This window comes from Hippoglossus hippoglossus, chromosome 17 (genome assembly GCF_009819705.1).
Source record: "Hippoglossus hippoglossus isolate fHipHip1 chromosome 17, fHipHip1.pri, whole genome shotgun sequence".
NCBI lineage: Eukaryota > Metazoa > Chordata > Actinopteri > Pleuronectiformes > Pleuronectidae > Hippoglossus > Hippoglossus hippoglossus.
The window spans coordinates 17,044,016-17,060,380 of NC_047167.1; the positions used below are offsets into that span (position 1 = coordinate 17,044,016).

General features: G+C 43.0%; 1 long non-coding RNA gene across 1 annotated transcript; it reads left to right on the forward strand.

Annotated features, from left to right (window-relative positions):
• Positions 1-15,847: 15,847 nt before the first annotated feature.
• Positions 15,848-16,157, forward strand: LOC117777708. The gene is made up of 2 exons (XR_004616649.1): positions 15,848-15,890; positions 16,000-16,157. It is a non-coding gene; the product is annotated as an uncharacterized LOC117777708 (long non-coding RNA).
• Positions 16,158-16,365: the final 208 nt, after the last annotated feature.

Sequence of the window (16,365 nt, forward strand, 5' to 3'; positions counted from 1 at the left end):
TTGTGTTCATCGTGTAAAACAACATTTTTAGAATATTACATTTTGCAAATTCAGACAGTCACAACGTTAGCGTCAGTTTGGACAGTGTCACATTTTAAGGAGCATCGCTTTGCATCATTTAAAAAATCTTTTGTGACTTGATGATATTTACATTGCGATTTAATTTGGTCAAACTTTAGCGGCTATTGCGTTTCTCATATTAATGCAGCCACGATGATAATAAAACTTTTTTCTCCAGAGGAGCAGCTCAGTCAAAGAGCGTAAATGGGCAGTTGCAGGCAGCTTCAGCCCCACGTTGTGCACGTCCATGATGTTCACACAAAGAGATGCAAGCCACAAGGCGACACCAATAATCTGTGAGAGTGATGGAGGTGCAGCTATGGAACATAAAAGGGAGTCTGTCCACATTAGCTGGAGAAGTTGGGCCGAGCAGATAGGACGGCTGACACAGACGCAGACAGCCAGAGAGGGAGAAAGATCTTGATGGCAGCCCAGGGTTGAAAGTCCTCCCAAAGTAAACAGCGCGGGGCTAACCCAACAGCAGCAGCAGACTCCAGGGCCCTGGGCTGTTTGACCACGGGGCCGCGGTGCAGTATGGCCCAGTGGCTCCCTCAGGAGATGCCTGTTGATCTTTCCATGCTGCCTTTCAAAGGAGAGCACCGCTGGCCCTGCCTCCGGAAGAGATGCCATCTCTGACTCAGCCCTTTTGGGTTTCCTCGACAGACACGGGGGCACATTCTGGGAGAAAAAAACAGAACAGTTGTAAACAACATGTAACTGTGCGGCTTTAATATTTGGAGTCTCACCCAAAGATCTCTGATGGAGAGTGTGTTTGTGAATTTAAACCATTAATTGCTCTGGAATATGATTGACTCTCCTCGTCTGATTCATAGAAAGCCAAACTGTGCTTTCAAAGCTGTGTCCACAGAACGTAGTCAGCTTTAGTAAACACAGCCACAAGTGTAAAGGAAAGAATAAAGGTGCCTCCTCCTCCACCCTTGTCAAACTCTCAGCCTCTTACTCACAGGAAGTTTGTTACACACCAGGGAAACATTGAGTTCAAAAATAATGACTAATGATAAGAAACTCAACCCCTCCTCTTCTCTAATAATTAAACATCAGCACTGTTGTAAAGAACTAAGTGACAGAGAAAACGGCTCCACGCAGCAGAGATGACATCATAAAGCAAGTCTTACTTATTACACAAACAGTGGGAGTGTGTTCGAGGAAAAGACACTTCTCGTGAAGAAGAGTGAAAATGTCAGGGTGGGACAGAATATCACTTGGCCTGACTCTGAGTGTACGTGAGTGTAGGCTGCGTGCATGTGTGTGTGCATGTGTGTGTGTGTTCACACGTGTGCGAGTGTGTCGTAAAAAGATTTGCCAGGAAGTTGTCAGCCCTGAGGATTAATGGGGAGGAAATATTGAACGCTGGAAGTGCAGGAAAAGACGAAAGCAAAAACGCTTTGTTTGGACAAAAAAGGAAAAAAAAGTTCCTTGACAAGTGACAACCCTTTAACCTGAGAGTGAAGCTGCACCAGTTCTACCTGGGAGAGATTCAAAACGTCTAAATCAAAACTTTATTTACTGTCTTTCTTATTGAAATGAAAGAAATGACATGATTGATTTGTCATTGCTGTTCTCATAAAATTCAGCTACAACAGACTAGTAACAACAGACAGACAGACAAAATGTATGCCACACTTTCGCAATTCTAAATTGTAGTTATTAATTTAATATCTGAATAAAAAAGCCAAATGTGTCACAATGATAATATCTCATTTATATTCATGTTTTTTTTACATCAGAGTGATAAAATATAATTTTTGGGGGAAATATGGACATTCCTGCTCTTCTGTCTCAACCATTAAAAGTTTCTCAATGGATTTCCTGCATGAATTCTGCAGCCCATAGCTTCCATCATCAAACAATGAAAACTTGATTCCGTAGAGAAATGACACACACGTATTTAAAAATATTTCTTATATCTGCTACTGCTGCACACGTTCAAGAAAAATGAAACAGTGTTGGGACTGAATGTTGGTCGTGCTTGGAAAACAAGCTGCTCCCATTTTGTGTTTGTCCAAACTGTTGTTCCCCAGTGAAGGTGTGAGCTGCTGGGAACTTTTCTGCAGTGCACAGTGAGCCAAACGTGCACTTACACAAGTTCCTGTGTTAATCAGCTGGTGACAGAGAGCTGCAAAAAGTGTGTTACGACTATTGTTGGTGCAACAAACGTAGAAGAAAGAAACATGTGGGCTGAGGTACGGCTGTGTTTAAAAAGACACCTGCAAATTATCATTGCCACTGTGGCCATGAAGCCACATCTCGTTGCTTCTCTGGTCTTGATACTCGTCAGCTCTTCAGTAAAGTCCCCCCCCTCAACTGTAGAAACTGTATTTGCAGGATGAAGTTAACTGTGACCAGCCCAGAACAATTTGACTATCAAATCACCCCCTGTTTCCACACAATGCGTCGCTGCTTTGGTCCGGCGAGAGTTCTGCTTCTCTCTACTCGGAAAAGTTAGCTGCAGCCCCCCTGTCTGAAGGAGTCTGAGCTTTGAAACTCAGCCACTAAATCATGTAACATCGTGTAAGTTTTCTCTGCCGCCTCCATCCAAATAGTATGCTGAGATTCCTGTGAGTTCAATTTAAGGTTACAGCTATCTCTCCCCTCCTCTACCCGCCCGGCAGTCAGCCTTGCGTCCAAGGCGTTTTGAATTAAGCTCAGCGCGCTCTCGTATGGGAACCAGAGCTCGCCGCCAAATGCAATACTTCCCCGAGTATTTCTGTCTGAAGCTCGGCCTTTTAAAACAAAACACGGTGAAATCACAGCGGGCCTGTTTTAATCAATTAAACATGTGTCAACAAGCAACATGCTAATCATTGTCTCGACAGGGAGAGCGCATTCTCTCCTGGTGATGCATGGTCAGGAGTCGATCATGATTGTGAGAGGACGCGCAGACAAAACCGAACCCTAACCCTGAGCGGGTCCGGTTTCACTGTTTTCGACAGATGAGAAATATACTGCGTTGATTACACTTTGTGAAAATAAGTGGCATAAATCTCTCCAGATCTGTCTCGGCTCGTCACTGCCGCTATCTTTATTGCGCAGGTCTGCTGTGAAACAGACAAAACAATGCAGTGACTCAGAGACGGGCGATTCCCAGGCTCGATCACGCGGAGCATGTTGCATGTTTGTGTTTTTGTTTCTGTGTTTGGCTTGGATGAGGAGGGAGGAAGAAGCCGTTCTCTCCCAACCAGGCATCAGAATCTCCAGCCTTCCAGAGAATCCTACACGGAGCCGTTGCCTTAGTCATTCGGGTCAACCGGGGGGGGATATAAATTTCGACAGGATTTTACCAGCCCCTCCTACCCAGAATGCAACGCGGCTTCTCAGACCTCAGCACCCACACTCTCTCAGAAACGAGGTATGCTTGTGTAAACACCATTTGGCTCACCGAAGTCTTGAAGCGTAATAAATTTTCATCTAGAGCTCGAGATAGCAGCGGAGCCTCATAGTGAAGACGGGGGGGATGCACTGCAGGATGCAGCGGCCCGTCGGAGGAGACCAGCGAGGCTCCTGGCTCGTCTGATTGGGCGGCTCTCCGCTGAGGCCTCTGACGAATGCTCCTGATAACCAAATGAGCATCTCAGATAAATAACAGGCAGTCAGGGCAGGCTCCCAAACAGGAGATACAGGCAGCCATTCAACTCTCAATTCATTTCTGTTCTTGTTTTTTTTAAACTTTTTATGAATTAACAAAAATACTAGGCTACCCAAAGACCTAAAACATCGAGATCAGTCCCAATCCCGACCTCCTCCATGTTAGCAGATTAGCGATGGGAGTTATAGCTCATCGATGGAAGCTTGTCGACCATTTTTTAGGGGACGAGGGGGGGTTACAATGTGTGCAGTTGGAAACATCCCAATTGTATTTTTCTGCATGTGTTGACCAGGACTAAATCCCTCGCATTGCTCGACCTAATGTCAATCATCTGCATTGTAAACATTAGATAAGGTGAAGCCATATCAATTTAATGATCTTGCCCGAAATCATGATTCTCCCTGCTCACGTGAAAGTGGATTGGTTTGCAACTAAACTAAAAAGTCACAGTAAATACGTTTTTTACCAAAGGTTTCTTTCATTTGAGTTCATTCTTATCACACTGATGTTTGTAAGTAAGTTTGGTTTTAATTGGTTATTTTATGCTATAAAGATGGGTTGAAAAGTCTGATCAAGCTCGTTGATACCTGAATGTTTTGAAATGACATTTGAGTTAGATTTGTTTATGCTGCACACGCCTGTATCAGTGGACTTACATCAGGTTGGGTTTGGGTCGGGCTCAGCTAATTTTCTCTCGGGAAAGAAAATTCTATTACTCTAGTTTACTCTATACTTCCCAAGTGGCTCCGAATGACAGCACCAGCATCAGAGATATTTTGGGTTCATGTTTTGTACAGTGGGAGGAAGTGGAAGTGGTCCATATTTATTTACAGCCCACTGTCCCAACGCTTGTGTTTGTATCCATGTTCTTATTTTATCTATGTTCTTATTGGTGTGAGTTCACTGTCATCATCAGAACTGATAGCTACTAAAATAACGCCCAGGTTGTAACATGCTGTATTTTTCCTTCTTCAGAAGCACAGTCTGTATTGAGTCTGAACCCAGTGACTGAGCACAACAACAGAGCCGCTTCCTTGTGCTCCCCTGACCAGGCAGACCCTTTGGCTGAGGCGTCCAATTAATTATAGACATGACTTTAAAACTTCCTGTTTTTCCCCCCTTAATTAAGCCAATCTGCCCCGCTGCTCTGAAGAGAGGAAATACCTCAAAATAGTTCCCGATTTCAGCACATTCAATTACTCCATGCCCAGGACAGATTGCATCAGGCGTGTTAACGCACGGATCAACAGTGTTTGATCACGGGGAAATGATGTCTGTCATTTCTTCCTGCTTCGCCCCCGAATAATGTGGGAATTTGCGAGGAGAGCCGGTGCCTGAGATGGGCACCGCTCGCGCACGGATTAGCAACTACGTGCCCCGAGTCAGGCCCATCCAGCATCAATCTCTGCCTGACATGTTTATTATTACACTCATGTGGTCACTTATTCTGAGGAGGGAGAAAGAAAAAATTCCTGATTTATGCGTCCACTGTTACCCTTTCCTGTCCTCATTTGTGAAAACAAAATTCCAGTGAATTCGCAGTTATGAGGTCAAGCTTTCACTTACACTGCAAAAATTCAACTGGCCGGCCTGGGAGCGCTGGATGTTGTGCTTCTTGGTGCAGCTACGGCTTTGCTATTGTTAGCAGAGCGAGGGAGTCTGCACACAAACGGACAAACTGACCTTGACGGCAGACACACTCCATATCTGTCTCTGCCTCTTTTTTTTTCACTGAATCTACAGGCGCTTTTCAAGAGCACCCAGTCGACTCGGTCGTTATCACAAACGCTGCGCACTTGTTGAATACCTACCAGTGCCCTTTTCAACTCTGAACTGAAACTCACCTCCAGGCCTCACCCTCTGTTTCACTGGGAAACAGGAAGAAGGAGAAAGTGAAGACATAACGTGCAATGGGGAGGAATTTATGTAAAGTATTTCTGTAGAAAAACTTGGAGTTACCCGAAATCATGAACAGAGCACAGCGGGAAGTGACCGGTTATTTGAACAGGTTAATACCCTCTATTGTTCTCTGCTCTGGAATCTCTGTGTCAGCTTATGGTGAGTAATAATAAAAGTAACACGCTTTATTTATATAGTACTTCCCTACCAAAGTGCTTTTCATATGAATGAATCAACGGTCAAATTCATTAAAATTCACACATAACTGAAAGAATCAGTGTGTGTATATATAACAAGTTCTGTGAGTATTTCTGAATGTGACCTGATATAAGATTAAAATATTTTCTATTATTATTATTATTATTATTATTATTATTATTATTATTATTATTGTGGTAATACTGACACATTTACCTGTCCGATATGTATACATGCAGTAAATATGACACATTCCTGTGTAATAATGTGTGTGAGGCGTGTGACTGAGCAACAGCTTTTAAACAATAAGTCCAATAAATAAACAACCATGTGGCTTTTAATCAACCCATCTAAACACAAGTTACATGGATGAGTGAAGTTGAATGAGCTGGTTGGTTTCCTCGGCCAAGGAGGTTGTATTTTTATCAGCGTTTGTGTGATTGTCCGTTAGTTAGCAGGATTATGCAAAAACTACTGGATGGTTTATCATGAAACCGGTTGGAAGGAAATGGTATGAATATAGAACCCATTTCATTTTACTGTTGAATCAGATTAGGGGGGCGGATCCAGGAGTTAATTTCCATTTGCTTCAACATTGTGAGATTGGATTTACGGTTTAATTGATTTAAAAAGATCTCTACTGACTTCCGTAGTTTACAAGGGGGCATGACCTTTTCTTAAAGTGGCTCAGTTCATGTTTCTGTGTGGTGTTTGCATGTTCTCCCCGTGTTCGTGTGTATGTTCTGTTGGTACCCAAACTTCCTCCCACAGTCCAAAGACATACAGGTTAGGTTGATTTACCACTCTGCCCATAGGTGTGAATATCTGTATAAATCAGCCCTGTCCAAAGTGAACTCCGCCTCCCGCCCATCTCCAATGAATGGACCACCTGACTTCCACAGAGGAGAGTCCATGTACGTGCTCCAAAAGCTGCACATTTGCAATTGTAATTAAATACATCACGGATGGAGAAAAAGAAATATCGCAGCTAAAACGTGTTGGTTTCACATTGTTCCTCAAGTGGCTGAATTCCTGTCATTCATCGCAGCCTGAAGAGAATGAAAATACACTTGTTGTAATGTGTTAGTTTAAACAAAAGGGAAACACGCTCGCTGACTTCTGACTTATTTGGCAGCACAGAGAGAATCCTGGCCTTGAATTCAGAGTCAATCCAGGGTTGAGTTACAGTCACTTTACATCAGCTGTCATAATGTATGTTTCTGCACATCGGGACCCGTCACAGCTGTAAGGAGCAAGAGCTGTGAACACCCGCGCTGAAGATCGTTTGTGTTCATTTCTTGCATTAGCATCTATGCATTGCCATACGATTAAAACCTGTCAAAATAGTTCCTCTCACAATGTCGAGCTTTTTATTTTATTCATTCAGCGTCGCTCTTCTGAATTCAGACATGTCGGAGCACTGATGTAAAGCGGACTTTTGGTGGACTCGCCGTATGACATCATCAAAGTGGAAACCCGGGCAGGCCAACTCGCTGTCCCTCTGGAGGCCCCTCAATAAACAGGCTGGTTATCACATCACTAACATTTGTTTAACCCCTCTGCAGAAGGTGTTCTGCTGGAGAGCGTGCAGGAAGAGGGAGCTGTTCCGAAACCTCTCCGACTGTCTCGTTACCAGACCTAACTGATGTCCTACGTCCTTTCAAACCCACGTAACAAAGCCCGCGAAGACTCATATATTAAAAAACGCAGTATAGACGCAGCGTTTCTGTCTTCTCTCCGCCATAAAGTGTTTCAGACTGCTCTCAAGACGCCCCCCCCTTTTACTCCCTCGAACTCCTCTACTCCCCGTCTCCCGCTTCATCCAAGTGCTCCCAAGTTTGGCCGTCTCTCTGGGACAGAGGACTGAAAACATGACTTCAGCAGAGAGGAAGAGGTTGTGGGGTCAAAAAAGAAAAAAGAAAAGAAAAAAGAAAGGATGAGAGCATGAAAGGATGAGGGAACGCTCCTATCCTTGGATACCTCGCACCCACCCCTAACCCCCCTCCCCCGACTCCATTCCTTTCCCGTTTGCAGTGAGACGGTGCATGCAGCACTCTCCCACACATCTCCACATCCCAGCGCCAGGGCCCTGTGTTTTCTTAATTCATTACTTAAAGGAAAGAAATGTAGCCCATACCAAAATAAATACGGCTCTGCTGGATCAGACCATGTGTCATAGTGCGATAGCTCCTCTGGAAAGGCTGTTGTTTTAACCGGAGGAGGATGGAACATTCTGGCTCTGCGGAGCGTCTGTCACTCTGCTCTCTGTCTTCGTCACACAGCACAGAGCAGCAGCGCACAGCCTTATCGCATGATTTAGACCTAAATACATTGTTTTAAAGTGGGGCTGGCTGCAGCCGCGGCACTCAGGGGTGAAACCAGATTCACTCAGTGCCACTGTGAGGTTAATGACCCCAGACTGAGCTTTTGCTTTGTATATTTATGTGTTATATATTTAGTGGCATGGCTCTAGGGATGGCACAGTCAGCTTGGTGATCGGTCAGCTGGCCGGTCAATCCAATTCCATCCGGACTAGTTTCTCTTAAAAACTATTGGATAGATTGCCAAGACATTATATTCGGGGATTCATGGTCTCCTGAGGATGAGGCCTAATGACTTTTTCGATCTCCTGACCCAACATCTAGTGCCACCATGAGGTAGATATTTGTGGTTTGTGTGAGCAATTTGATGCAGATCCAAATAACAATCTGGATCTAGTGAATTTAAATGTGGTTTCATCAGGGGGCTGTTGGACCTTGGAGAGCCATCCCAGTATTTTATATAATTTTGAGGAGATTTGGGAAATTTGTATATTCAGGGTTAGTCGTCCCTGGCACCTAAAAAGTTAGTCCTTCTTTATGTCTTTATGAATATGACACAAACTTGAACTCACTCCTAAATGATCTTCAAAATCTTAACTCTCACTTTACTTAAAATTGGCTAAATGCATTAAGATCAGATCAGAGCTTGATAAATTATTTTCTCCTATTAACAATTTCTTGCTGTTTGTTTGGGTGAAGCCCAAAGCACTTGTCATGAGGAGGCCGTAGGTGTCTCCACACAGCGTTCACTTCGGGTGAGGTCTGTTACACGGCCAATTGAATGCTCTGTCAAGCAGAACCTTCCTGTGACCCTTACACACACACACACACACACACACACATGCACACATGCACGCACGCACAAACATTTACTGCTCTGGCAAAGTCGAGCACAATCCTTTGCTAGAACATCAATAGTTTGTTTATAATTAGCCCTGGCACCTCTTGACTACTTAGAGAGAGTGATTGTTTTTGAAAATGGCCCCTGGGGTCCTGTTGACTGATTGGCCTGAGGTGGTTAAGGAGTGGGGGGGGGGGGGGGGGGGTGTTGAGGGTCTGCAGTTGCAGTGCGGGGTCTGTTGCTGGCCCACAGTTGTAAGCTGCATTCCTCCCAAGCTGCTCTGGACCCTGGTCTGACAGCCACTCTGATAATATCCCAGTCAGATAGAGTCGCAGGGCCGGCGTGTCTGAGCCCTGTTCTGAATCACTCAATTAGAGCAGCAGCAGCAGCAGGAGGAGGAGGAGGAAGAGGAGGAGGAGGAGGAGGAGGAAGATCTGAAATCTCTTTGTTCTCATACTAGCAACACAGAGTCGTACACAAACAGCGTGAGCTCAATTAATAGCGGCAGTGTTTATGTAGAGAGATGCAAGGTGTAAATACAGTTTGTGTGGTCTTGTGTCGGACTCTGAGTTGGTGGGAAGAGATGTATGTGTGTGTGCGTGTGTGTGTGTGTGTGTGTGTGTGTGTGTTTGTGTGTGTGTGTGTTTGTGCTGAGTCTCCTGCTGTTTATAGAGAGTAACATCACCTCCTCACTTCACTGCACATTGGTGCCAACACCTACAGTGAACTATCTCCCAAATATGAAATAAAAAAATACCAGAACCTGCATCTGCGTGACAGGAATAGATTGAAAAGATGCTTTTTACAGTGGAACCTTATTCGTTAAAATGATTTTATAATGATGTAAAACCTTCCATCCAAACATTGTAATAATATTTTGTCAGAAAATGAACCCATAACAATATTTACCTAGAAATTATTCACTAAATAAATACAGTAGCGTAGTAGTATGTTTTTCAGTAATTCACTTTTTTACTTTCCCTCTTTTTCCAATTTTGTCATTTCTATTTTTCATGGCAAAATTGCGCTGTGTCTTGAAAAACAGTGACATCACTCCAGTTAAGTTCAAATGTTTAAACTAAGTTCAAAAGTTCACTTCCAAACGGTTTAACCAGATGAACTTTAACCGTTAGATAATCTGCCCGATATTCCAGGTTAAACTGAATTAAACTGAAAATTAAGTTGGATGGCCTGAGCTTTGTGCTTTTAACTTGATTTGGAAACTAAACTCTTAATACTACCTGAATGAATACAAACAAATATAGTAGGAATCAAGTTTACTCGTCTTTAATTTCTCCAAGAGGTATTTATGTGTATTTCTTTGTCATTGTCTCATCGTGTGCTTGTGCTTTATTCCTCAGCAGCTTTATTTCCTACATTCTTTCGTCTGTTATCTTTAGTTGCAGAAGCACAGAACTCTCATGGCCACTGTAAAAAAGTCCCAAGTTGTATTAAGTTGTAATTTTTATTTACATGTAGATTTTAACTGAGGCATGGAAGTTTAAAAGAAAGATTTTATAAAGAACAGTTTGAAGAGAAACCAAAGAGTTAAGAATAAACAAAAAAACTAGAATGGCACTAGAACCCTTACCTCTCCCAAGGCCTTAAACTAAGTCAAGTCAAGCTGCACCAAATTTCACACACTCAGTATAGATATCAGTTCCCTGTGTGTGCCAGATTTTTTTCAGTGACGTCCACGTATTATCAAAATTTGATAGGAAAAAAAAAACACCCTATCTCTATCTAAAAAAACCCTCGATGGAGGTAAAAAAAGTGCAGGAGAGCTACGGGAGCAAAAGGCTGTTACATGTCTGTTGCATTAGTCTGTGCATTGTTGTATTGTTGACATCACAGGCAACTCAAATGGACTTAAATGCAGTTTACAGGCTTTCCCGTACAATGTGTATAAGTGACTATAAGTGGAGACTTTCTTTTTTTCTTGCACGCTAGACAAACATGTTCGAGGAACAGCGTCTCCGACTCGCAGCCAAACCTGTGATGAATATGTTTTGTCCACTTCATCGGATAATGAGACGCGGCAGTTTGCGCTGGGTCATTTGTCATCGGGCACATTGGGACTATTTGGTTTTAAAGGCCAACGGTTGAATTTCAGCTGGGGCGAAAGAGGTTGCACGGCATAAGTGAAAACTCCAACCATCTCTTTTCTTCACGGCTGCTCCGGTCGCCTGTGACCGACCCCTCACCTCCCGCCGACCCCGTTACCTGCAGACACCCTGTGTGACGGCCCTTTGATCTGCTGTTGACTCTCCTGTACAGTAGGGGTTAATCACACACCTTGAGAGAGCAGCCAGGAATTCCATACAATGGCTCCGCTGGCCTGTGTTGTCTGAGGGCTGGAGGAGGGATTAGGGATTAAAAGGCAGCGAGTGTGCGAGGTAAACAGCAGAGAACAATATTTTACCTGCTCCACGTTTAGTCAGCGGATGTCGTTGTCAGTCGACTCTCTTTCTACTTGATATTGAGTTGTGACTGAAAGGCCGCAGCCTGCCAGCACCGGGTGTTATCACTTTGTTCTCTCCCTGGTTTCACTTTTGACCTGGAATCTCCTCCAGTTACATATAAAGTGGAGGAAAAATGGAGGCTCTGCAGAGAAGGAATTAAGAATACACACGACCTATAGCCTGTTACAGAATGTTCTTCATCACTGTTGGCATCGTAACAGCTGCAGGAGTTAGAGTAGAAAACCATAATTACAAATATCAATATATGAGGCACTGGAGGTTTTTTAATACAAGTGTAGTATTTGTATCTTTTGCAGGTGAGGCCTGGCGGCTCAGATAAGGTAGTTTTCACCAGGGGGTGTTGATCGAACATGAAGGAGGCAGAGCTTCCTTCAGTTTATTGGAGGATGGCGGTGTTTTATTTCTCTTACTTCACACACACAGGTGATACAGTAACTGGTTGTTAAACTGGTAAAGTTAGACATCTACTGTCTCTACTAACTGTCTCTCAATAGTCTCATTCCTTCAACTTCCAGGTTTCCTTCACCTACTAGTTTCTTCAGGAAAACAGTTCTTTCTTTCTTTCTTTGTTTTATTGTTTGTTTGTTTCTCTCTGTCTTGTCTGTGTCTTTGTCTGATGATTTTAAATGAACAATTACAATTATTTTGCTTCTATAAATTAAGGTTATTCTAAGAGTCCGAATGAACAGTATCAGAAATAAGTTTGTTATTCCAGAGAATACAAACATTTTATAAAATATATTTTGTGAAAATATGTGCATTTTTCATATTATACAATTATTTGGTAGAATTTTTTTAAAGGAAAATTATCTCATTAATTATTAATGAGATTTAAAAAAAACTATTCTGCTCGATTTTTCTCAATCAGCAAAAAGGTCGAGGCTCTTACTTTCATGTCCCGTTTGGGGATACTTGTGTCTTACCTCTGTTGACACCGTGCTTGTAACCACACAGCCCTGTTAGAGGGTTGCTTATCGGGGTCGGGCTGATATGCAGCAACAACTGTAGCTTCCTGTTTATCTCGTTAATTCAAAAATCTTCCCTAAAAAGAAAAAAATCGGCTCTGTTTAACTGAATTTACAAGATTATTAAGTCCTTAATTCAGAAAAACAGAGCAGATTAATTTTTTCTCAAGTGAATGCAATATGCTTCCATAGGTCAGGTTTGTTCTGCAGCCACCCAGTTGTGCTGCCTTACAGTTTTGTATGTTTTTAAGGTCGTCGGCCTTTAATGGGATTCTTTTATCCAAATGAAATGAAACCGTGTTTCAGTGCAACAAAGCAAAGCTCAACCTTAACCACAGTAAATATCTCCCACACTAATGTTCCTCTCTCAGTCTCAGCAGAGCTTTGGGGGGAAAATAACTTCAACATCATTGATCTTCTAATCTGGGAAGTGACCCAACATTTCTGTAATATTCATTCAATCTCTTTGTTTTGCTGCAAAGACTCAGTTCTGCTGAAAGACAAACTTTTGCAGAGGAGAAAACATATTCCCCGGACCAATGAGCGCCGTGCGTTCGTGGTAACGAGACACCCCCCCAAAGAACATGGTCATTCACATGCTAATTGAAACTGAAGCGCGTGAGTTATGGCATAGCATATTCTCATAAAAAGCACCATTCATTTTTGTGACAGCAGAAAACAAACCCAACGAACAGTAGACGTCTCACGGGAAGATATCTGCAACACACAGTGGATGCACGGGGAATGTAGAACCTCACAGAATGGCGGATGAAAGAAGGTTCACAGTGCTCTCCTTGATACAAAATAAAAAAGTAAGGCATACAAGCGAGTGAAAACAAGTGAAGGCCGTTGATCTTCTCAGGGAGACTCTTACGCCCAGGTTGTTGACTAGCACAATGTTAATTTGTCACGTGATGCCATTTAGCTAAATGGTGAAGACCTCTGTGCCCAAACACTTGAGAGACCGAAGACTGAAGGCGCTACCTCTACCCAGACCCCCCCCCCCCCCCGAGACCCCTACCCCTTAACATTGTGGAGTGGACCAGAAGGAACTTTGCCACATCACAAGCTCTCTCAAAAGCGATGGAAATGATTGGTGCTCAGCTCCTCAGTGAAGTGTGCCTACAACCTTGGCAGGATACAGGATCAATAACAAAAATAAGAAGTATAGTGATGATAAAGCTTTGCTCAGGTGCTCGACACTGGCAGTGAACATTATAATTTTAGGGAGAATCATGTTAAGACAATATTTTACCTTTCACAGCTTCTTTCATGTGTTGCAATGCAGCAGGAGGAAGCGATTTATCAATAAATGCAGCTTTTCAGTGAGTTAAAACCTTTTTTTTTTTTGCACACGGATAAAGTGTTGCTGTATAATTCAGGAATTTCCCTTTTACACTCGTGTGTATGAATTGTATGTATGGTGCCATTTCCTGCCTTGCGAATCCCTTTGGAGATTTCTAAGGCTGCGTGGGATAAGACTACACATTACTTCTGTCTTTTGAGACGTTGACTGTCTCCGATTACATGATCACAGAGGTATAAATTCTTGACACTCTTGACCAATAGCAACTCTCTGTCCATCACGACTTGTGTGACTTATTAAAGTTACTGCACGGGAGGGAGGGGCCGGGAACAGCTTTCCCTGTTCCACCTCACAGCAACAACAATGAATCTTTACAAATGTAAACACGGGTTTATGAATCAATCGTTGGTGAACTTTACACCCTGGCTTGTTGGATGTTACCAGTTGGTGGGAGGCGGTTCAGTTGGAATCATTAAAACATGCAGCCAGACATTCGGAAAAGTGGGAGGCTGTTTCTTCAAGTCACTGTAAAATCTTCAAGCCCTGCTGAGAAATTAGGTCACGATTTAGATTAGAGCTCACAAAGCAGGAAGGGACTTTAGACCAGTTGTTCTGTTCTAATTTAATTCTTTTTACTTTCTGGAAATCACACTTTTTTAAAAATACAGTTGTTTGTAAGTAAGTGAGGTGAATATTTTTATTTTCTTTTGTCTGTTATCTCTGCTAGAAACAAACCACAGGAAGTCAAGGACCATGTTTTCTGGACTTGAAGTAACATTTAGGGAAACACAGTTATTCCCTTTCTGTCCCGGAGTTACATGAGGAGATTAATGCCACTTTCACTATCTGTTCATTCCGTAGACATAGACTGTCACTGTACCAAAATGAAGCCACAATAAATCAGATACGTGTGCTGCTATCTTGCGCTGGTGATGTCATTAGGAGTCACAATCTGCCAGAATAGTGATGGAGCCACATTATCGACGTCCTGTCTATACACTCACTCCACCAATCAAGAGTCAGTCTCGGCTGTCAATCATGTTGTTTCACCTCATTTTTATAGCAGCAAATAATTAACGAAACTTACTTAAAGTCACTATGATAAACATTACAAAAAATAACAGTAACCATCTCCGGGAAAAACATATTTAACGTGTACCCAAGTCCCATCTGCTAACATGGATGGAGGCAGAGTTTATGACCGATACTCCCGCCAGCCACCAGGGGGTGATCAAAATATTTTGGCTTCACTTTTGGGAGCTGACATGTCGTCCATCTTTGTAATACAGTGCATGCTCCATTCAATATGAGGCTAAGGTGAGGAGAGCTTTGCTTGAAAACTAGAAACGCGGTAACAGTCTTACATCTGCACTTCAAAGCCTCTTTCAGTAACATATTATATCCCATAATGCTATGTGGGTTTATGAAGATTCAGATCTTATGTTAAGTTAAGCCAACTAGCTTCTGGCCCCTTCATTTGACTGATATATCGACAGTGGCATCAATCGTCTCATCTCACTGACAAGAAAGTGAATACATCCCATTACCTTTGAAATTGGTGTTTCAATCAATCGCTCACCTTAAACCAGCAACAGCTTAATATTTTCCAGATAAATTATGGGTGAAGACAGACGATGCTCTTCACCAGCCGCACCATGTGTTTATTTCAAGCAACAAGAAGAGGAGTAAGTGTAGCGAGATACATGAGGCCTCTGGTTTCAAAGGGGTTTTCTGATGCGATTTCCTAGAAGAGGTGTCAGTAGGAGTCAGATGTTGCCTGTGAACGGGCCGGGTTGCTCTTTGCACAACGTCTCCATCCCTCCCTCCCACTGGAATCTGATGACAAACTAGGTTTAACCTTCCAGCTATGAGGAGCTGGGTTCAGCTTCTTATTGCTCTGTGCGGAGGAGTCGCTTGTCTGTTGAGAGATGGATGCCGGTGGTAGGATATGATTCAGGACAGAAAGAGGTATGCGTTGCTCCTTCCAACGCGCTGTGGTTGGAGCACCTTTAGTTATCCGAACAAATGGGGACATATAAATGACTGCAATTTTTTAAAGTGTGACTAAAATTAAAATTATTAGATCCTGCACTGATTTTTGAAGTTAAACCTGCATGTTTTTCTTTTTCACTCGGCGGCAGCAGAAGAGGTTCTGAACAAAACACTAAGGCCCAATCCCATTTCAGCCCTTGGCCCTACCCCTACCCCTTGTTTTCGAGGGTTATCTTGCCCCTTGAAACGGAGTCACAAGGGGTAGTGGTTGAAATCTTCCCCTACGAATTGGGACAGCCCTTCAAGAAGTCGTTACATCATCAGTAGTCGTGACACGCCATCAGTAGTTGATGTCGAAAATACGAGATTATCATGCAAAAAAGATCGCTAGCATGCTAACACTAGTATGCTAACGCTAGAGCGATCGCAATCTTTTTTTTGAGGGTTGTTGTGAAAAAAGTGATCATAATGCATTGAAATGATATTAAACTAAGATATTACAATCATTATCGGAATTTTTAAATCCATATTAATGGAAAAAACAATACATTTGTGGGTCTCTCTCCCAGTTTGCCGGTGATTCGCAAGGCATTCTGGGTACCCCTCCGTGCGAAAGTGAGGGTCTGAAATATCTCCGTTTGGAGGGGTATAGAGCCCCGCCCCTCGGCCCTACCCCTCCGTCCCAACAGGTAT